This window comes from Protopterus annectens, chromosome 14.part0 (genome assembly GCF_019279795.1).
Source record: "Protopterus annectens isolate FY-2018-M chromosome 14.part0, PAN1.0, whole genome shotgun sequence".
NCBI lineage: Eukaryota > Metazoa > Chordata > Ceratodontiformes > Protopteridae > Protopterus > Protopterus annectens.
The window spans coordinates 106,188,961-106,213,145 of NC_056748.1; positions in this window are offsets into that span (position 1 = coordinate 106,188,961).

Sequence of the window (24,185 nt, forward strand, 5' to 3'; positions counted from 1 at the left end):
GAGTTGATAAGTGAATACCTCTGGTCAAATGTGGGCATGGTTGTAGAACGGAAAAGGAGTTTATGGAAAAATGAATAACCAAAGTAGAAAGAGAGGTGGAGGAAAGTAGCATTAGTGACTAGCAGCAGATGGCTGGACAAAGGACATGCAGATACATACTGAGACTAAATGCTTGGAGAAAACAAAACCCTGAGTATCAAGAAAAAACCAATACAGTATAAGAGAGTGCAAACAAGGGTTATGAAAATAGATGTATTTCACAAGATGAAAAGGGAGTAAGGAGTGCCTGATGGTGATTTGTGCACAGGGGAGGATGTGTACACAGAGATGCTTGGAATTAAGAGACAAAAAAAGCAGGTCATGCGAAATCTGAGATGCAAAGCTTTTTCTTGTGCCCTGACAGTATGAGGAAATAAATAAATAAATGCATACACAAAATAATAAATAAAACTTTATAACTACTTAAGCTATTGGGAGTAGGGAGAGTGGAGGAAGAAACTGAGAAGCTGAGACTATATGGAAGTGGAGTAAGGGCCTGACTACACATAGTGAACAAAGTATTATACAATCATACATTTGCTTACTAGTTGAGTGATTAAGTGGAGTAGTAGTGAAGGAAGGAGGAAACATATATGTAACCAGAAGGATAGATACAGTACTACATGATGTTATTTTAAAGACATTACATGCAATTGCAGTAAATGTTAGGAATATGCAAGCCGTAGTGGGGAACGTAGAAAAAGGAAACAGGGAGAGTTGAGCAAAGAATACTAGAAGAGAATGAATTAAAAGTTGCAGGGGATTAAGGTTCATGTGAAGAAATACAAACATGAACTGCTAGAAATATAAAGTCTAGATAAAGTGAGTATAAAAAGGGTGACCTGAAGACTAGATCTTGAAGAATAATCTTCAAACTATTGGAATGGTGAAAGGAGTGGTGTAGGAAATATAATAAAATCTATACTCGCTTGTATCACTCAGCTGGGTAAAGAGATCGGCAACGTGGGTTCACAAGTCAATAGGATGCACAGGGTAGGGATCACAGGATCACAAGATCATAGGAAGTTACTAGGTTATTGGCCTTGAGGCCATTACAAGCCTAGCCAAGAATTTAGCCCATCTTCTGATAAGTCAGCACCTGATGCACTTGTTCAGCAGGGATACGGGTGGAATCCCAGTGGTGTATGTTCTGTTCTCCATCCAGTTATCCAGGTTGTGCTTAAAAAGGGTTAATCAGGTACTCTGTTTAATGTGGAGAGGGAGTCTGTTCCACAAAAGGGGGAGTCGCTGGGACACAAATCTGTCCCGCCAACAAGTCCTATTGATGTCACAGACCAGGTTGTGGTCGTGTGTGCGGGTTACTCAAGTGGAGCTAGACTTGCATATATGCAACAGTCCCATCAATGTGGTGTCAAAGATTGCTTTCTTTGCCAAACAGAGGTCACACATGAGGAGTCTGTATGAGAATGAGTAGAGGGGCAGGGTTTTTAGCCTATCTGTGAAGGGTAGATGTTTGAGGTTCTGGATTCTCCTGGGGAGGAACCTCTATGGTCTCTCCAGCTTCTTGTGCTTTGTGAGGTACATGCCTAAAGAGGCATTGTACTCCATAATCATTCTTATAAATGAAGACTATAGGTATGTTATGACTTCCTTGTCTCTGGATGATATACCCTTACTAATGACATGGGGTATATACAAAGCTTTCCATACAATGGAGGCAATATGGCGATCAAAAGTCAGTTTACTATCAACCTGGGTTCCCAAGTGCCTCATGACTGATTTTGTGCTTAGGACCTTGTTATTAATATGATAATTTGTGTGGACATCACTCTCCCCAAAGGGGATGATGATGCATTTTTTGTCATTCAGTTTGAAGCCATGTTTCTAGCACCAGTCATTTGTTTGGGTAAGATCTTTTTGGAGGATGTCCATATCACAAGGTGAATTGATGACAGCACCCAGCTTGCAGTCATCTGCAAACTTGGTCAGCCATAGCCCACTGGTTTTAGCATGCATCTCAGAAAAGTATATCCCAAACAACAGAGGCCCCAAGACCGATCCCTGGGGTACACCGCTTGTTACTCGTCTACTGCTAGAGGTGGCTTCCCCTATTCTGATTAGGTCCATTCTATCAGTGAGCCAGTTTACTACCCAACTGGTAACATATGGATTGGTGGCTAGTTGAAAGAGTTTATCTAATATACCCAACTGGGGAATAGTATCGAAGGCTTTTGTCAGGTCAAGGTAGGTGGTGTGCACCATCTTCCCCTCATCCATGGCTTTGGTGACTGTCTCAAAGAAGTAAATTAAATGTAACAGGTATGACCTCCCGTTGTCAAAACCAAACTGTGTGGTACTGAGTATTTGAAGTTTACCAATGTCCTTGTTAATGAGGTCCATGATAATCCATTCCATGGCTTTGCAGATCAGGCTAGTTAGGCTGATGGGTCTGTAATTTCCTGGATCGGTGGACACTTCAACTTTGTGCAAAGAGATGACAGTGGCTATCCTACACTCAGCTGGGATGAAGACAGTACTCAGGTTTTGGTTGAATAGGGCGTCTAATGGTGCTGCGAGTTTCTGCCTGAGTTCATGTGGGATGCAGCCTGGGATGTTATCGGGTCCCATGGAGGCTGTATTTTTTGCCTTTGAGAGGGCAGTGATGACTTGCTCCCTAGAGATAAGGAGAGGAATGCAGATGCTGGGGATTTCATGTGGATGGATTTCAAACACAAACATTATAAAATATCTTTTTAACACATGTCTGTACAAACCAGTTAGATATACACATGACATACAACTCTAATACATTTGTAATACAAGCATCTTACACAAATAATTTTGATATTCACCAATGACATATAATTATTTACAAAATTCCAACTAGCTGGGCTGGCAGTATCTCCCTTTGTCACAGGGGTATTGTTGATGGGGATTATAACAGAAAAAGTGTGAGGGAGAGGTTCAGTTTTAGTTTATCAGCAAGTAGAAGAGACAGGGCCATTGTTGTGGCATTTGAAGTAGGACCCAGTGTACCCAGTGATTACAATGATTATGTGTCAGGGACTCTACATTACTGCCAAAGTAAGTCATAACTCATTAGATCCTATGTGAAAACTATGGGGAGAAAAAAACAAGTGCTAAGAATGAATAACCTCAGAGGGTACAGGAAGAGGACAGGAACAATGAGAATGAAGTGGAGAAATGTGGAGGTATATAGTGCCTTGACAACAAGAAACATGACACGTTCAGCTGGAGGTGCAAACAGTGATACCTTCAGTGGATAGGAGGACAAGTGCCAAACAAACCCCTTCAAAAATGAGAGCAGAGGTGAACAAGCATTAGTCACCTGTTGATGTTTTGGTAGAATCAATTAGGTTGCACAAAATGCCCCTGTCAATGAATACATGGAGATATCATGATCAGAGGCCACCTGAAAGGAAAAGAAGGAGGCTTTTGTAGACTAGCTGATGTGGTTTGAGGAAGGAGGATGTGGCGGAAGACTGGTAGATGGTGCAGACTCAAAGAACAATGCACTGTTCAATGATCCACCTGAGACTTTTCTCCATGTTTACATTCACCTTGAGACAGAGAATATGGATAGTCACAGGCACACAAGACTTCATTTAGCTCATGAAAAGCATGCCAGCTTCAAACCCACAAGGTGAGTTAGTCATGAAAGTGGAACCTGGAAAATGTGGGACTTATTGTGGCAGGGACCAAGGACCAATGGTGCATCAGTATGTGTATTTTATCTTTCTATCTGTACTGAAATGGAGAAATTTAGGGACAAGAGGAAAGACGAGAAGGGAAACAGCAGAATATGTCGAAGATGAACTCATAAGGATGGTGGAGGAATAGGATGAGTGAAGGTGAGAGGAGTAAAAGGATGAGAATGCTGAATTTCAGACATAAGACTGAAAGAAGACCTTGCTGTTCTATGGAGAGAATGGAGATATGGAGATGAGACCCCATTAGGGACACTTGCTCAATGGGCAGCCCAATGTGTTTCCATGTGTGAATAATAGATGTGGAATTGTCTTTTACCTGCAATAATGTGGGCCAGTTATTAATATAAAGGAGGATGAGATAATCTTAAGGCCCACTGAAGGGTTATCAGTGGACATACAGTATATTTATGGATTTTCTCCATATTAGGCATATAAAAAAATCTGGATAGTTATTAATATAGAAGAGAGGAGAGCCTCTAGGCAAACTGAAGGGTGATCATGGGACACATATTTATGGAAATTATAATTTTAGTTATTTTTATTGTCAGTAATAGGTCATGTATCCTTAGTTAAGAACTGAGAATTGTGTATCTTTAATTGAAAGTATACAGATTAGGTTGAACATTTTATCACATAAGAATTATGATTTTTACATACAATATACACTATAAATTTTTTATATGTTAAACCTTGCCTAAAGAAAATGCATTGTTGTCTAGTCAAAATGGAAGTGCCCTAGCCCTCTTTACTCATGCATGCTAACCCTACCCCAAAACAACACATTATGTTACTAATGACCCTTTTCCTAATAGTGCAACCCTTCAAGCAATGCTTTATCTGGGTTTTACAGCTGTTATTTACAGATAGTGCAAGAGAAGTTGTCAACGTTTTGTGCTTCTCTCATTTTGTGGTTCACTCATTCTCACATTACTATGCTCTACCACAGATATATAAATCCAAAACCTAAAATGGTGTCCTGTGAGACCAGTAACAGTAAATATTAATGGGATATTGTGTGCAAGACTCCTGAGTGTAAACATGTATGGCAAAATATCACTGGAGGCATAAGATAGAGGTAAAGGCAGGAGCATGAGGAATGAAGACAGACAGAATGAAGACAGACAGAGAAAAACAGAGAGAGGTAGCTAGTAGACCACAGAAGTGGGGATTAAAACTCAAGGAGCAATACACAAGTAGCTGTTAAGGCAGATGACTGGCAATGACTTGGTCCTGTCTTGTCTGGGCAGAACTTTGATGTGCCTATGTGGGGTTTCCAAAACCTTGGTGGAGCAGAGAGTATATCAGAGGTGGGATAGGATGATGTTGGAAGGTGAGTAGTTGGAATATAGTGGAATATAGAGGCCATGAGCAATATAGTCAAGAGAAAACGCATACTGGTAGAATTAAAAGGGAAAGATTTGAAACAGTATGGCCACTGGAGTTATATCAAAAAGAGAGATAATGAAGACGCTAAATATAGGGTATGTCAGTGGGAGTGGATTGTTCCCCAGTAGAAAAAAAAGAAGAACATGAATTGTTTTTCAAGAAGGGGAAGTTGATGGAGGGTAGTACAAGATAAGTGGCAGGTGGGTGGCGTTTTGAGATACACTTGAGGAGACAGAAGTTGTCATTAGATCTTATTATTAATCAAATGGAGATGTAAAAGTGGATGTCAGTTTAGAAGCAATTTAAAATGTAAGGCATAGAGATACAGAGTGATTTTAAAGTAGTTTTGTAGTCAAGTTTACATAGACTACATGGGAAGGAATAATTTTGTGGCAAATGTCAGAAAGGTCAAAAAAGGTATAAAACAGATGGTAGTGTTGGATGCATTGGGAGACAAATGTAGAAGGCTGAAGCAGTATACATTCAGTGGTCAGGAAGTTAAGCATAGGAGCAGGCTAGATAGAATAATAGTAGATGAAGAAATATTGTATGCTATGGAAATCACTGAGATACAAGGACTGTGAGATTATTCCCTGATTCCATACTATTAAGATGGGAGAGGGGAGTGAATTAGAGAGATGGTGATATAACCCAGGTAAATAGAGAGCTATGGATCAAATGCAGTGTTTACAAAAGATGATTACTGAGGTAGGAGAATCGAAGGATTAAATTAAAAAAGGCTTCTTGGAGGGAGAAAGACATGGAATATAAAAGACTTCAAAGCAGATGATGATGATGACAGGATTAATTACAGAAAATTCACTTTTGAGTATGAGGGAAACAGATATATATGCCTGATGAAGATGACGGAAAATATGAGAAGAGACTGTAAGTAGGCTGGAAAGGATCATAGAGCTGCAGGAAGAGTTAAAGGAGATGGACGTAGAACAAATACAGGCAGAAGTAGAGAAGAAGGGATATACACTGAGAAATAATTGATTCTTAGCGGGAAAGCTGATAATATACAAACTTAAAGATTTTGGTGGCTGGTGAAGAGATTGTGAGTGAGAGGGAGTGAGTTACCAAGAATAAGGAGTTGGTAGAGGAATTTAGGAAATTTCATGAGAAAGTTGTACATAAAAAGAGAGGCAGAGGAGAACGTTTAAGAAATGGAAAGGACCAGAACTAGAAGAGAATAATAGGGGGGGGGGGGTTTCCTGCATAAAGAGGTGAGTGTAGGAGAGCTAGTGCCAGAAACCAGGCATATGAAAAAGCAAAAATCAGGGATTCGAGAAGGGTTCATAAGTGATTATTATAAATTGGTGGGTGTGCAGGTTTGTGATTGTTTAAACTGTATAAGTAAAAAGGATGAAGTGCCAACATCACTATAAGAGACAGAGATGGGAAGGGGCAGAATGAAAGCCCACTGAAGTACAGACTAATTTCTTTATGCAACAGTGATACAAACATGCTGGTTACAATATATGCAGCTTGTCTGGGCATACAGTTAGTAAAGACACACACACACACACACACACACACACACACACACACACACACACACACACACACACACACACACACACACACACACACACACAAGACCCATCCACAGATCTTGGAAATTGTTGCTAAATTTTATGAGATAGTATGAGAAAGAAAAGATAAAAGGTGCATGGGTGTATATTCATATGTTTGATGCAGTGGGCAGGGACTTTATGATGACAACTTTGAAACAAATACTTTGAGAAGGAAGAGTCTTATGTAGCATTAAAGCATTATATATGAAGCTGAATGGTAAACTCAGGGTTAATACAGACATGTCAGATAAGGTGGTATCAGGACAATGAACATAGTAAGAATGTTCACAGTCTGATCCTGGTAATTTTTGTTTTGTTATAGAGAAATTGGCAAAGGGAATAAATAGCCTGATAAACAATGGGAAAGTAAAAAGAATAGGATAAACCTGTTTGAGGATGACAGCATGTTATTACTGGAGGATGGTGAGGGGATGTTGCTTCATGTGAGGATGACAGCATGTTATTACTGGAGGATGGTGAGGGGATGTTGCTTCAGGTGCTACATATTTCTAAAGAGTTTGGAAAAGAGTCAGGCTCTGAGTATTATCCTCCTATTAAATGACTACTAACAGGGAGAGGGAGAGAAAAACAATGTTTGGTATGGTATTCTGGTAAAAGGGGGTGATTGCCAAAGTGGTTAGAAAATCCTTCTACGTGGCCCACCTAATGACAAAAGGGTTCACATCCAGATCAAAAGAGATCATTGTGCCCCTCTACTCATCACTCATCAGACCCATCCTAGAGTACAACGCCCCATTTGGGATGTACCTTACAAGACACCTGCAACAGCTGGAAAGACCACAGAAGTACCTCATCAAGAGGATCAATGGCCTCAAACAGATGCCCTATGCAGCTCGACTGAAGAAACTCCAGCTGTACTTGTTTGCATACCACCTATTCAGAGGTGATCTCTGCCTGACATACAAGGCCATGTCCAACCCAGAATTGATGGCCATGCTCCACCTAAAGAAAACCTTATCCCCTCGAGCCACACGCTCTAGGGATCTAAACCTCACCACAACAATAAATAGGATGTGCTGGAGGGATAGATTCCTGTCCCAGAGACTTCCCATGCTTTGGAACAAGATCCCAATCTACATTAGGCAGAGCTCCTCGCTAACACTCTTCAAAAGAAACCTTGACGAGTGGATGGGAAACAGAAAGTTTACCTCGGGGATCACTTCAGTGGCTCTGCTGGACAGAGGCACAGGGAACTAATCTGAGGGGGTGGCGAAAGCCACCACATTCTGGCTAGGCTTATAAATGCCTTCAGCCAGATAGCCTAGTACCCACCTATGAATCTGTGGACCTAAGAGTGAATGTCTAACCAACTATGGGTGGGGTTAGGAGGAAAAACTGGAAGCAGTTAATAGATATAATAAGAGGGAATACTAGGCAAATGGGCCATTAGAGTGAATATATAATATAATGACTGGGAGAATACAAGTGGTAAGATTGATGTTACTTGTTTAATACATATGTTGATGCATGTGCAAATTAAGCCAACAGCAATGTGTCTGGGGGAGCACAGAAAGTGGGTGATAGATTCATCTGGAGATGAAGGAAGTAGGATAAGAGAGTAAACAATGAGCATTTGAAAGACTCTAGGATGGTGGGGCTCATCTGAATTTAACAGGCATGCAGTGGTGGTGATTGTGACAGCAAGAATGAGAAGACTGGGAAATGAAAGGTTCAAAGGTTCAGATGAGAGGTTTAGGAGAGTAATTATAGGAGAAGGAAAACGGCCAGCTTTAGAGAAACAGAGCAAGTATTGGATGCAGGATTAAGAATATTCATGAAAGAATGTCTGAGAATGTTGGAACTATATGAGACCAGAATCAGAGACACAGTGAGTCAGTGAGAGGGAGAGAGCAGCGGGTATTTCTGAGTGTGTTGGGAGAGTGAGATGAATAAGGGCCTTGATATATAGAACAAATAGAAAAAGAAAGAAGCAGAGGCCAATATATGTCCTCTGAGAAGGTAAGTATGAATTCTGGGATGCGAATATATAACTGTTTAATGTACAGGGAGGTATTTAGAAGAATAATTCTAGAGGAGACAGGAAAACATGAGATGATAAAGGGAGATATTAGAGAAAGGGGAAGTGACAAAGAATAAGGCAAATGTATTAGGATCTGCGTGAAAAAGGAGAAGCAAAAGGATTTAATAGTTTAAGGGACAGGTGAATAAAGGAAAGTATGGTATAGGAGAGTGAGATGTAGGCTGAAAGAATGGAGGTATCAGGGCCCGTGAGAGCCAAACGAATAAGGTCGTTACCTGGTACAGAACCCATCAGGGATAGGGACAGGAAGCTCTGTGGAGAAGTCCAGAATGCTGGAAATACAGAAAATAAGATGATAAACATATGTAGTGGAGATGTAAAAATATGTTGAAAAAATCCGAGACAGTAGACAGGTAAGTGAATGGAGGGTATTATGTGTATTTGGAATGGATGAAATGTAAGTGACATGAGAAAGAGGAAAACTGAATTAGATGGGTAAAACGTAGTTGCAAAAATTTGAAAGCAGGCATATCTGTATTGTAAAGGAAGAAAAGACAGGACAGTAGATAAAGCAAATAACAGGAAGAAATTTATAGAAGTTGGGTGAACCAGTAACAAAATAAATAAGCAAGGGCTGTGAAAATAGGAAGAAGGGGTAAACGAGGATGCTGGGAAATGAGATACAAAAGTGTACGTGTTATTAAGGAGAAAGATTTGTGGTGGATTTCAAGGATAAGTATAAATATAAAAGTATATTGTATACATGAAACACATGCATTTCTAATGAGGAAGCAGCTGTATACGAACATATATAATGTCATTGTTCGTGTATCTACTGATATTGGCTTAAGCAATGGTCTGTGCTGCATTTGGGGATGATTTGGCAATGAAATGTGTGATTTCATTAAAATGATTTAGGTACAATATTTTGATGTTAATAAGTACACCTTCCACAACGGTCAAAGAGGCAGTAAATTTTTTTAAGAAAAGTCCAGGAATACCCCCACATTATGTATAGTTCATACTATCCAGATAAGCCCTGCAGCATACAACAGCAGTAACATGATGAGAAGGGAATTTAGAAATAATGACAAGAAAGTGTATGGGTAACAGGCAATTGCCTTTGGGATGCAAGTATAACAGCCATGTGTTTCACCCATACTATCACAAAGCACGTCAGGAGAGTTGGCTTGGTTATCCTAACGCATGTGGCAGCTATGTCATGCAGTTCACTTTTCATACCTAAACAATGTACATAAACAGCTGTGTTTATGTTATTATACTGATATTCCTTAGGTAGGTTAATCTAACAATGACGGGGTTGCTGAGGAGAAAACTATCAACAAATCAACAACTATGCACTGTGAGACCTTGTGTCATGTATACATTTAATTTAGACTGCTTTTGTTACACAGAGTGACCACCATCAGCTGAAATTCACATAGCTGAGTCTTTCACTATGTGTCATGGAGGTTTCTATGAATGCCCTAACTTATCTATTTGAATAGTTTTGCTGGTAGTTGTTTGCTGTAAGGACAACAGATGTTTGGAGGAGAAAATCACTGAACAAGATAGAAACTAATAGTAACAAGTATACTTTCCAAATGTAACTGGTAACCATTTATAGTACTAATACACAGGCAGAAACAAAGAATATCAGAAGGAGCTAGCATGGTTATCTCAAGCATACCAGGTACTGAATACCAAAGCAGCCAGTATAAGATCTATATTTATTTACATTGTTTTTCTTATAGTCATGTATCTTCCATTAACGATAAATTACTTTGGTTGCCTTTTTGGCTATGCTGCTTAAAGATATGAACTTGGTACAACCAAACAATAATTAAATGGAGCATCTCCAGTCTTCTAGTTGATAAACATTTTGATTACCAACAGGATAGCATTATTGACACACGGTGCTAAAAAAAAAAAATCTGAACATCATGGAGATGCCAAAGTAGCAAAGTATAGTTACTGTTTAGTAACTCTCATGTGGTTACAAAAATGTTTTATTCCAAAATACAGTTTAAAACTCAGTGATTCAGGACTTGAACGATGTTCTGTTCTATCTGCTATATTATTCACTATCGACTCACTTCCAAGATTGTATTTCTCCTTAAAATGGAGAACATCGACATTTGTGCTGTAACAGAGACCTGGTTCAAGGCAGCAGAAAGCACCCCTGCACTACCAGGCTATAACTCATTCCATACCTTTCAGCCCCAGAACTTGGACTGAAGCTTCAAAGGTGGTTGTGTTTCCATATTCATAAAGGATGCGCACACCTCCAGACTAGTAGCTCAACATAACACATCTGAGATACTTCAGATGCAGCTAACACTGAGTAAGACAGTGATTCAGGTCATAGCCTGCTATAGGTCCCCGACCATGTCCCAAGACACACACTCCATGTTCCTAAGCACCCTGGAGAATATTAGGGTCCAACCTAACACTCTCATACTGGGCGACTTCAACTACCCCTCCATTAACTGGGAAAATTACTCATGTACCAATACACTTGCCCAATACTTTCTGGAATTCATTAATTCCAATGCTCTGGACCAGCTCGTTCTTACCCCCACTAGAGGTATCAACATCCTTGACCTGGTCATTACTAACATGGGCAACTGTTGCTCTACACCAGTAGTCAACTCCTCCCTGGTTAGATCCGACCACAAACTAATCACCTTGGAAATCCACCCCCCCCCCCCACAAAGGTAACCACCATGAAAAACTTCTCCAAAGCTAACTTTGGGCTCGTAAAAACAGAGGTGGCTAACTTCAGGGTGCCCATGCAAATGGAGAATAATTTCTTGACCACTGAATCATACACCATCACACTGTACAAACACGTACACAAATGCATGGATCTCGCCATACCCAATAGAACCAAGATGCTCTCCTTCAAAAACGGTTAACCAATCTGGTCATCCCCTTCCATAAACAAACTCTACAACAGAAGGAGGAAACTGATGTGGAATAAGGTGAAGTCCCAAGACTGGAAAAACTCCCTTATCAGCCTCAACAAAATGTTGAGATCCCTCATAAAATCCTCTAAAGCTAGCTATGAAAACAGAATTGCAATAGATAGTAAAGACAACCACAAGGCCTTCTACAGTTATGTAAAGAATCTCCAAGGCAATACCCAGATGGCACAATGGTACCTCCTATACTGAGCCAACAGATATTGCCAACATACTGGCTGACAGATTCAGTGCTAACTTTACACCTCTCTCCCCCCAAAGGACCAATCACAATACCAGTAGATTGTCAGGCACCCTGTATTACTGCTGCTTAAAAAAGGTTAAAAATAGCACTGTCTAAGGACAAGAATACAACTTCTATGGAACCTGACAATATCTCTGGCTGTGTTCTACATGAACTACAGAGTGAACTGGCACCTCACCTGTGTGCCCTGTTCAATCACAGCCTCACCTCAGGCTTTGTCCCTACCGAATGGTGCACTGCTACAGTCATCCCTCTCCACAAAGGAGGAGCGACTACAGACCCTGGGAATTATCACCCAATTAGCCTGAAGAGTCTGATATGCAAAGCTATGGAATGCATCGTCACGGACCTAATAAACAAGGATATAGGGAATCTCCAAACTCTAGATCCTGCACAGTTTGGTTTTGTGAAGGGTAGATCATGCCTGCTCAACTTGGCCGGCTTCTTTGAGTCAGTCACCAGAGCTGTGGATGAAGGCAAGGTGGTTCATATAGCCTACCTTGATCTGGCCAAGGCCTTTGGTACCATTTCCCACTCTGGAATCATAGAATAACTCACTAAGCTAGGCATCAACCCCTATATCACTAGGTGGGCTGCACACTGGCTCACAGATAGAACCCATAGTGTGAAAGTAGCTAACTCCAAGTCAGACTGCCAAACAGTCACGAGTGGAGTCTCACAGGGTTCAGTCCTAGGTCCTCTCCTGTTTGATATCTACTTCCCTGAAGTCCAGGCCAACACGAAGGGACTCTGGCTGACAAATTCACAGACGATTGCAAGTTGAGAGCAATTATTAACTCAACGACACCAACGACTGGTGTCAGAACCATGGCCTTAAGCTCAATGTCAAAAAATGTGTCGTCATCCCCCTTGGGAAAAACCTGGTTCCCTTGAATTACCACATTGATGGTAGTCCACTGAACACAGAAGGCATTATAAGAGATCTGGGAAAACAGGTTGACAGCAACCTCTCTTTTGACCACCACATTGCCACTGTGGTCAGAAAGTCCTTCTATGTAGCACATCTCATTGCATCCAGGAAGAAAGAGGTCATTGTCCCCTCTACTCTTCCCTCATTGGCCAGTCATCCAGTACAATGCCCCATTTGGCATGTACCTCACTAGACACCTGCAACAACTGGAGATGCCACAAAAGTACCTCACAAAGAGGATCCTAGGCCTTAAACACTTGTCCTATATGGACAGACTCAAAAAACTCCAACTATTTTTTGTCTCATATTGCCTACTTAGAGGCGATCTCTGCTTGAATTACAAAGCCATGTCTGACCCAGCTCTGTTAGAAATGCTACATCTAAAGAAATCCCAATACCTCCACACCACATGCTCCAGAGACCTCAACATCATTACCACAATCAACAGAACATGCTGTTGGGATAGGTTCATAACCCAGAGACTGCCCATGCTATGGAATCGACTTTCCATACATGTCAAGCAGAGCACCTCAATGGCCCTCTTCAAGAGAAATCTTGATGAGCTGATGGGAAATAGAAAATTCACCCCGGGGATCACTCCAGTGGCTCTACTCGACAGAGGCACTAGGAACTAAGGTCGGCTGGTATGATGCTAGGGTACTCCTATGGGCTAGGCTTGTAAAGGCTCGAGGGCTATTAGCCTAGTACACACATATGAACCTATGAACGTATAAGATGCCCTCATTAGAATACTAAGCGATCGCTCAGTGTGTAATATTCCTAATGTGCAATTACAGTAAATATATACAATCTTTCAAAAATGAAATACAAGGTAAAACAAGAAACTAGACACAAAAACAGAATGCCAATATTACAGTTTTTTTTTTATTATTAAGCAACAAAACTACCGTTTCTGAACATAACAGTGGAACACTGAGTACTAGGAAAAAGGAACTGGTGAGGTTGGCTATTAGATGCAAATTTTCAGATGGCATCACAATAAATTTTCCAGTTGAAAAGGCAGTTTAAAGTATCAAGGCTTTCAGTACAAGGAAAATAACTTAAGGGTTTGTCTAAAAGAGGTTGCTCAGACAAATTGTATTTCAAACATCACACTAACTTGCATATTTTACTATGTTTTGAACTAATGTGAAAAATTATTATGAGAATACATACATAGCCATTGGGTCTATATTACTATATTAAATGTTAAGAATGTTGAACGCTCATATGAGCGAAAATGCATGAGAACAAACTTTTTTTTTTGGGGTTGCAGTACAGTGAAGATTGGTATATTTGCCCTTTCCTCACTGTAGTACAACCTTGGAAATGGAATATATATTTAGTGTGTGTGTGTGTGTGTGTGTGTGGGGGCTGCAGTTTGTTCTTGTGTGTTTTCGCTTATATGAGCGTTCGACATTCTTACCATTCAATATGGTAATATAGACCCATAGCCATTGAAGTGATAGACAACCTCATTCACCCTTGCTCTGTCAAATTTGTAAGTCTGACAGCATTTGGCAAAGCATTTATCTAATGAATACAAATGGGTTACTTCTGAAATTGCTGTCTGGTTTTGCCTCATACTTATACCATGTCATTAAGTAAATCTCTTAACTAGACAGTGATTTGGGTCAACTGGAAATCTGTCCCAGATTCCTCAATGGTCCCCTGGACTGCAAGCCTAGTAACCTAGTACCTATGAACCACAGTAGTTATGATGTAAAGGAAGGACATTGTAGCGAATGGGGGCATCATGACTGTATAGTAAATATGAGCCATGTTCTTTGGCTGTGATCCTCTGCTTCCTTAACATTGACAGTGTGTGTATTATTCAGCTATAAATAAATTGGACATCATGAAGTCTATGAGTTTAATGTTATTATGTTAACTTTGAATATATTTTTAATTTAGCTGTTTTTTTTTCCAGGCCACATGTGAAATGCACTGTGTTTGGGCTAAAACAGTTTATCTAGCACTTAGTGCAGATGAATAATGTTACAAGTTATTAAACAGCTGTCCTTGTAGTACATGATTAGATTCCCTCAGCCTTCATTTGTCTTCTGTGTGACTCTGTCAAGTTACTTCAACAGATAGTACTCCTGGGCAGGTCATGAAAAAAGGCACATGCCCAATGGGCTGTCCCAGTCTGTTAGCAAATGTGTTATACATTTGTCTTTTGAATTTTTGCACTGTTCACATAGACATTAATTAGTATTTCACTGTATGCTATTTGAGTATGAATCCTAGTAGGTCTTGTGTAGTTTAATGGGTTGCCACAAGCCCTTTCACTAAATGTGAGTTTCAAGGGAAAAGAAGTTTATTATTTCTCATGCTAAGATCTGCTTTCAATATGATAGTGCTTTCTTTTGTTTAGAAAATGGATGCCAGAATTTTTTTATGTAAACTTTGAAATAATAGTTTTAAATAAAATCTGTCTGTGATAATTTCAAAAGTGAAGAAGAAAACAGTGTGTGTGTGTGTGTGTGTGTGTGTGTGTGTGTGTGTGTGTGTGTGTGTGTGTGTGTGTGTGTGTGTGTGTGTGTGTGTGTGTGTGTGTGTGTTTAGGGGGGGAGGTTAATAGAGCCTACAAATTTTTTTTTCCATGTAGGCATCACGCCACTCTACTAATGTGGCTGTGACATTTTTAGATTCAGTAAGCACTGTTGAGTGGCGTGCACGAGTGCACCAACACAGAAACTTACATGGCATTCAATCATCTCATAAGCAGGTGAATGTCATGCAAATGAGGAAGGTGGAGCACTCCAGCAAGCAGACAGGCAGTTCTGCAGACCCCATGTCAATCTCCGTAGTGTACATTTAAAAATTCTCTGTACAGGAATAAAGACAGACAAAAGGGGCTATAAACATGTAGACAGATGGACAGAAATGGCATACCACATACATATATGAATGAAACTATCCTCTGTGTTTCTGACAAATTAAAGAAAATAAGTTAAACTAAATTGCTTTTTTTAAACAATCTGAGCTTGTTTGCATGACATGCAGCAGTGCGCAAACATGCTTTATAAAAACAAAAACAAAAAAAAATGGAAAAAACAAAATGAATATTATGTGACCGAAATGTATTTCAGGACCCTGCATGGAGTATCTGCAATGGTGCATTGGTGCTGTTGCTAATGTGGTAGGACTTTGAAGAGTGTAGTTTCCAGGCTGTGAGCATGGATCCCTATGCAAATGAGGTGGAGTTACTGAATAACACAAAGGGCTAACCATGTCCACCTATCCCCTTCGTCTAGGCAGAGAACCATGTTGGTGTTTACAGAGGAGGTAGATGACATCAGGGGAGGGTGCGTCTAATGACTTCTAAGCTTATGTCAGCCTGTTTAAGCAGCAAGCTGCTGTGCTGAGCGTATCCTTGTTGAGGGGGGGGGGGTGCACTCACTTCTAAGCTTTCTTTAGCTAAGGGGAGCGTGTTTCAGCATGTTTGTGTGGAGTGCCTCCATGCTGAGTGTTAAAGTCCGGGGGGTGTACTAAGCTTTGTTTACCTATGTGGCATGCATTTGAGTGGTGCACCACAGTGCTGATTGTATCAAAAAGCCAATGAAATATTAATTATTTTTGACCTCTCTTTTACTTAAACTAGGGCCAATAAATGATGTTAATGATATACTATGCAGGTGGAATGCATCACAGGTAGCCAAGCACACAGTCAGCACCTACAGCAGGGCACTATAAAGTATTCATAAACCATGCAATCTGATTTTCCCCCATACTCTGCACCATTGCAGTACAGACTTGGGAATTTTAACTGAGAGAATGCTAGGGGCTGCTGCAGGTCTGCTGTATCTGTATGTGCTAGATGCTGAAATCAATGCTGCTGCTGCTGTTGACAATAGGCCTAGACAGAGAAGGAGAAGAGTGTTCAGGTCCAGGGTAACCTTCCAAGGGCTACATGAGCTGGAGATTGTAGAGTTGTACAGGGTGAACAGGGACATACAACAACAACTCACTGACCTCTGTTGCCCTCAACTCAGACCCAGAGCCAACATAGGGGAACCCATCCCAGTGCAAACAAAGGTATGTGTGGCCCTTAGGATACTAGCTACATGTATATTCCAAAGACCAACATACATATAGTAAAATTGTTGATGCTAGGCAAACCACACAACCTGTACCTATCCATGTATTGGCTGTGTACTGCCTGTATCACACAGAGTCAGCCCTGAACTACAGTCCTGTCAACTGCTGCATTCGCAAGGTAAGTTTCTAACCTACACACTACTTGTAAGCATTACTATAACATGGTATCCTTTGTATTGATCCGCTGCATTTATGCAAGGAAATATAGTGGGCTATGTGGACAGAAGTAACATCCACATGGGACTACAGATACCTAGTCTAATAGTATGTGTTCCCTAATAATCACTAGGCCCCATGTTTGGAATAATCACTACATCAGTCAAGGGAGATGTTAAACAGTGGGGTCACATGATATTTGGACTACTGTCTATCCCAGCAGATCATGTGCTGTTGCTTCCCCACCCCCAACCCAGCAGTGTTCTCATATAACTGCTTTAACAATAAGTCAGCAGCAGTATATCAGCAGACCAGGCAATCTCTGGGCTGCAACATAGAACTCAATCACATACTGTATGTCACACATAACACAGGAATAACGTACATATTTATACTGTTGATTGTGTGATGAATGACTTCACTCTGGTAGCCTGTGTGGCTTGGTCAACTAGGGAAGTTAGCATGGGTGATGGTGTTGATGATTTTAATCTGGAAGTAAGCACATCTTTTGCATGTGAGGTATTATTATATTAGTATTTTCACAGACTGTCAGTCTGTGTGTGGTGTAACACAAACCTTAGTCATATATTATGTACGGTAGAATGCTGTGGACATTCTGAGTGAGGTGTAGTACTGTAGAAACAGGGACAGCTGTCAATGTGCATACCATACCTCTCATCCTCTTAGTGCAAGAAATCTGTTCAAAGCCTGACAAAATGGGGGGAGGACAAAAGCCCACAAATAGGGGTATATGTTAAATACTGCTCTCATAAACTTAAACAGTTGTTAGAATAACAGGGTATTTTCAATAGACATTATTCTGAAAGATTTGAAGTCAGAAACTCAAATGTATGTCACTATTTAGTGACTTCAGTCCTTAATTCATCCAAGTGATTAGCCAGAAAACCACACATTTTATGAGGAACAGACCAAGACTATGAGCCTAAACTCTGGACAGTCTGCAAAACTCTGGACAGTTGAGAGGTATAGTCTGTAACACACACCTGGACAGTTGAGAGGTATAGTCTGTAACACACAAAATCTCAGACTGGAATATGGGTAGGTGTGGCCAGGAGTCACTTTCAAAGTATTGACAGTCACACTGGGCATGCCAAAACACTTAGTTAAAATGAGTGCAATTCTGTTCCCCATCATCAGACTGACCCCCATCTGTTATGTATAGATATGTCTATACATAAAGACATATACTTCACATATCCATCTGTCACTCTCACTCTCTCACATACATAGTATATCTATCATTATGTAGTGTCAAATAGATATATACCAGTATATATAGCTATACAAATCACAATGGTGTATAGTCTCTCTCCATATACCTACATAACATGTATACATATCATACACACACTCAGCTATATCTATATATACATCCCTGTTAATTACATAGATATGTGTGTGGATATCTGTATTGACTTACATACCCTAATAATGGTGAGTAAACCTGCACTATCACACATCCATTCTGTTGCAGAAAGGATCCAAACTAAGGGCACAACAGTACATAATCTAATTACCTACAGACCCCTGTGCCTGCTGGATGTCACCACATAGAGAGGCACAGGTGAGAAGGTGGTGTAATGTATAATGTTGCCAATGCATGCATGGACAGGGCACATTATTCCTGCCCAAAGGTTTACCTATCTAACTGCAAGTAGCCACATATGACCATACTGGTAAATGTACACCCATAGCTAGGATAATAACAGTTATCCCACTGCCAGGGTAATAGATGCAGACAACAGTACAGAGCAATGTCACTCTGCAGACCAGATGTGCTGTTCAACAGAAGCCTAGTTTCTGTAATGTACAAGTACTGTGCCTGCAAACACATATAGAACATATGCAACCTGTGGCATGTACAGGAAGTACTGTGATCTATAGTGAATAAGACTAGATAGGTAGGGGTTCTAATCACACTCCAGGCTACTTGGTGCATGTGTGTGTGTGTGTGTGTGTGTGTGTGTGTGTGTGTGTGTGTGTGTGTGTGTGTGTGTGTGTGTGTGTGTGTGTATACCCCTGCAAAATAACTGATATGTCCTCATGGGTTATCCACCTGCAATGGTTATGCACTTTTTGGCCTTGTAACTTGCTGCTGGCTTCCACACTGCCCTCTGCTACAAGGCCTGATGATGTCATCCACCTTAAGACTACCAACTGACAGTGTAGAATCAAGACTTAAGCTGTGGCACATGCAATAAATACTGTGATCTATAGTGTGTAAGACTAAATATGTAGGGGTTCTAATCTCAGTCAAGGCTACTTCGAGCATGTGTTTGTATCTGTGTGTGTGCATATACCCATGCAAAAAAATTGCCATGAACTCATGGGCTATCCACCTCCAATGGCTATGCACTTTTTGGCCCTGTAACTTGCTGCTGGCTTTCACACTGCCCTCTTCTACAAGGTCTGATGACGTCATCTACCTTAAGACTACCAGCTGAGTGTAGTATTAAGACATAAGGCATGTTGCGTGTGATAAATACTATCATCTATAGTATGTAAGACTGGATAGGTAGGGATTCCAATCTCACTTCAGGCTACTTGATGCATGTGGGTGTGTGTGCATATCTTGGCAAAACAACTACCATGCCCTCATGTACTATCCACCTGCAATGGTTATGCACCTTTTGGCCCTGTAACTTGCTGTTGGCTTCCACACTGCCTTCGTCTACACGCACTGATGATGTCATCTACCTTAAGACTACCAGTTGACAGTGTAGTGTCAACACTGTGTGTATGTGTGTGTGTGTGTATGTGTGTGTGTGTGTGTATGTGAGTGTGTGTGTGTGTGTGTGTGTGTCCTGATGGCATAAATATGTATGATCATCTTGTTAACATAGAAATAGGTAGGGTTTTGCAGTATTTTATTTGTAGTATGTCATGTGGTCCCCAAGGGACTGACCACAACAAGTCCTGCTGATGTCATCAAGCATAATATGTTCTGAACTGATAGTACTAGCAGACATGAGGTGTGTTCCATGCATCACATACTGTGACCTGTAGTGTGCACCATTGCACAGGTAAATGTTCGCATCTACATACATCCCACTTGCACTATGTGTGTGCCTTGGAATGTCCTGTACACAGTGATTGGAAGTGGTGCTAGCCTCATTGTAGCCATAGTTGTCTGTGAGCCTATTAGAGCATTTTACATCATGTTATGGAACCATAGGACATTTGAACTTCACTGGCATAATGGCCGTACAGCCCTCACAATCATATACATCTTTATACCTGTAGTTACAGGATCAGGACTTACTGACCCAGTCCAAGAGGGACACAGGCAGATGCCCTGTGTTGAGATAACTGTCACCCAGCCAATCATAAAGATGGCATGTGCTGAGGTGCACTGAGGGGCTCTGTGTGCCATTAGACAGGGTTCTGTTTCAAGGGTGTGGTTAAGTTTGTTAGACAAATCTCTCCCACAAGCATGCAGTACTAACATCACATACAAGGTTAATGTCCTTACAGTGGGTTATCTATCTACTATGTTATACAATGCTACACATTGTCCCTTATGGAAGGCACAGATCACCTCTGAGTAGTCTATATGCCACAGGTGACAATGACACACATTGTAGATGATTCCCACTGAACACATACCGAAGACGTGAAGTAACCTTGTGAGGGGCCATACTGTTGTGTGCAATTGCCAGTACTGCTTGGAAATGTACATCACCAAATGGCCATTGCACTCAGATATTGGCATGCTGAGAGAAGAGTAGTTGAAGGTTATGAGTATGTCACTTAGAGGTGACTGTGGTTTCATATGATTCCTGCTATATCACTGCAGAGACATGGTGATCTGAGGCACATTAGGTGTAAACCTGTGTGGCCAGGTCTGTGTGCTCACTTCATTCACTCCTGAGTATGTACATCACATGTTGCGACTGATGTGCTACTTACCAGATACATATGTCTAACTGATGGAACTGATACTACGTATATATTTTCATGGAGCTTATGGCCATTACTATGTCAACTGGCATGCATTTGCAACACTTTCTTGCAGGATAGTGACATACCACAGAGACTCTTTGCATGCTCACAATTTGCAGGCATCAGCCATTGTTAGTCACAGTCAGTCAGTAGTTGTGTGTATTGTGGTTGAATGGATTCCAAGCAGTAAAGGACCCAGAACTGCACCCTGTTCAGCACTGCTGCTAACAGATCAGCTATTGGAGGTGGATGTCCCTACATTGCCTTTGTATGCCTGCAATGGGTCACTTAGTGACCCCTACAATAATAGTATTGTGGATGCCTAAGTGAGTGCTTTGCAAATGTTGGCTGAGTCGGGGATATAGTCAGATGGCTTGGCTCAGTCTCGGGGTTGTATGCCCTGTTGTACCCTCACCCAGGTCCATGGTGACTACATCGGAAATGTACACCACGTGTAACAGTCATGCTCTGCCTCTCACACATCCAAACTATGTACTGTCAGCTGTGTGTAGAACACATATATGTGTGCTGATCAGCTCCATGATGATCACCCTGAACATGCAGATATGGATACTCAAAGAGGTGTATAATTATGTCGGTTTATGGATGTACCACCTCTGTACAAGGGTATACCAGCTGCCACTGTCCACTCAGCTGGTGTGTAGCCAGTAGTGTCAGTATGATTACAAGGGAGTCCCAATGGTGTTAGCAATCCCTGTCAGATCACATGTGGGATTCAGCCTGGAATATTAGCATGTGCAATAGATGCTGTGTATCTTCCAATGAGAGGCCAGTTATAAACTGCTCTGTAAATATGGGAGTTGTGGGACAGGATGTAGGAATCTCATGGGTCATATATGGCGGAGACAAAGGAGTGTAATTGACACAGACAATGTGGGTATACAGGTTAGGTATGAGTCTGTACCCACCATATGTAGCATCATGATGTATGAGGTCACCGACAATTTGGGTCTGTCCTTTGAGGTTATACATGCAATTACACTGTGCGTTGTGGTTCTGCATTGTGTGGATGGCTACTTTTGTCACTTACCGTGTCTACACAACATCACAACAACACTTTGTACTTCTTTTAGATGAGCAGGTAGTGCCTCCATGTTAGGGTGGCACCCTCACCCCAAAAGTCACACATCACTGCCCACCTGTTATTGTACAGCCTGTTAATGGCAGTTGTCCATCAGTCAGATTTGCTGAGCCATGACAAGCCTGTGTCCCTCCTGTCATGTACAGCCGAGGTCATGCAGTTGTAATGCTGCTGACATAATACCTGGGTGTACAGCTCTGCATACTTGCCTGTCCCATTTGAAGGGGGAGGTACAGTCATTCTATGTCAACCATCCCACATGAGGTAATAAATGGCTGTCTTGACATTTATGTCTGTATTGTCTGCAATGGGTGGTATGTGCCGGTAGTTTTAAGGTGACTGATCTGTGGATAGATCCCACCAAGGAGGGCCTTACATTGGGTGGCTGTACTGGTCACCCATATTGGTGAACACATGATGCACTACATTGATTCCACATGTGAGGATGTCACAGGACTGCTGCAGGGCATTGTAGATAAGGACCTGGACCATCCTTTGGTCAAGTGAGCTGCAGCATGACTAAGCAACACAGTATATACATATTACACTTCCTTAATGTGTTTGTTTGTGCTCTGTACAGACACCTTGCATGACTCTCTTCTTGCAGCATGCTGGAAGTAACTGCAATGCTTACTTGCACGAGGACAACTAGCATGTAGTGCCAAACATCCCAAGATCTCTGAGTCATGTCACTTGAAATGCCATGATAGGAGTTAGCACAGATACGGACACTAACACTGTCATACACCTACTGACACTGGACCAAAAGCTGCTACTTTTGCTCAAGGCCAGCTCATGCATACGGACTGTAAACGGCAGAGCCCATTGACTGTTACACTATACAATCGATGTCGGACATATATCTCACTCCACCAACCATGGCCTGACAAGGTGTATGACAATAGTGGGCCAGAAGGACTTGCTGGAAACTGTGTACATCATGCACAGAGTGTTATGTCAGCTGGTGGATAGGCAAGTGTCATCTGACAGTCATACTCTGGGCAGATAGCATTGGCAGACCTATGCCACAATGATGTCAGTCATCACTGGAGTTCACCATCCTCCATTACTGGTATGCCCTGTCTACCTATTCCCATTCTGCACTCACAGCCACTGTCAGTGACCTCTGACTGAGTATGTTAGCAGGTGATTGCATATTGGGAGCTGTCATAAAATCCCACATAGAACCAACAGTTACCCAGGATGGCCTAAGACACAGCCAGTTGTACTCTGAGCCACTGACAAAGACGGCCAATGACTGCACAATACTTTCCTGTGGGATCCACCACTGCTAAATATTGTAGTGTCCACACACTGCACACAGTTGAGCTATAACACATGGGGTTATGGACACAGAGAGTAATGTAGCCTTTGACTCTCACTGGTCGGTAAGATGTGGGATGCATTCATCATTGTACAACCTACACCGACAGCTTTGGGATGTACATCCCAGACTGTTAGTGCTATACTGAATGTGGCAGTCATCACACCTATCATTGTGTGCAATGGCACCCTTGCTATGTCAATACACAGGCATATTGTACAACTGTAGCTGCCACACAGGTTCCATGGTACACCAATACACAGTGTAGATAACTTGTCTTATGGAGTCTGTGTCATGACCGCACATGCGTACTCTGTCTCCTAAATGTTTTGGAGGGCATGTGTATGGCTCCATACAGAGAGGTGTCAGATCCCACTGTGTACCTCCAGCATATCTGTGACAACAATAACATGTCTCACCTGTTCTACACGCCTACAACATCACTGTGGTATACATAGTACATGTTGGAGAGACAGGTATGTAACACAAACAGTAAGCCCTACATGAAACAGGCCCCCCATGCATGTGAAGCATACATCTGCTGTGATACAGCATGTGCAGGGTACAATATGGGATGCAGGTCATGCCAATCATAAGTGGTGTTAGGCAACTGTCTGTACTGAACACAAGATATTTGTAGATGGGTCATCTCCATCAGGACAGCTTGTTGATCTGTGT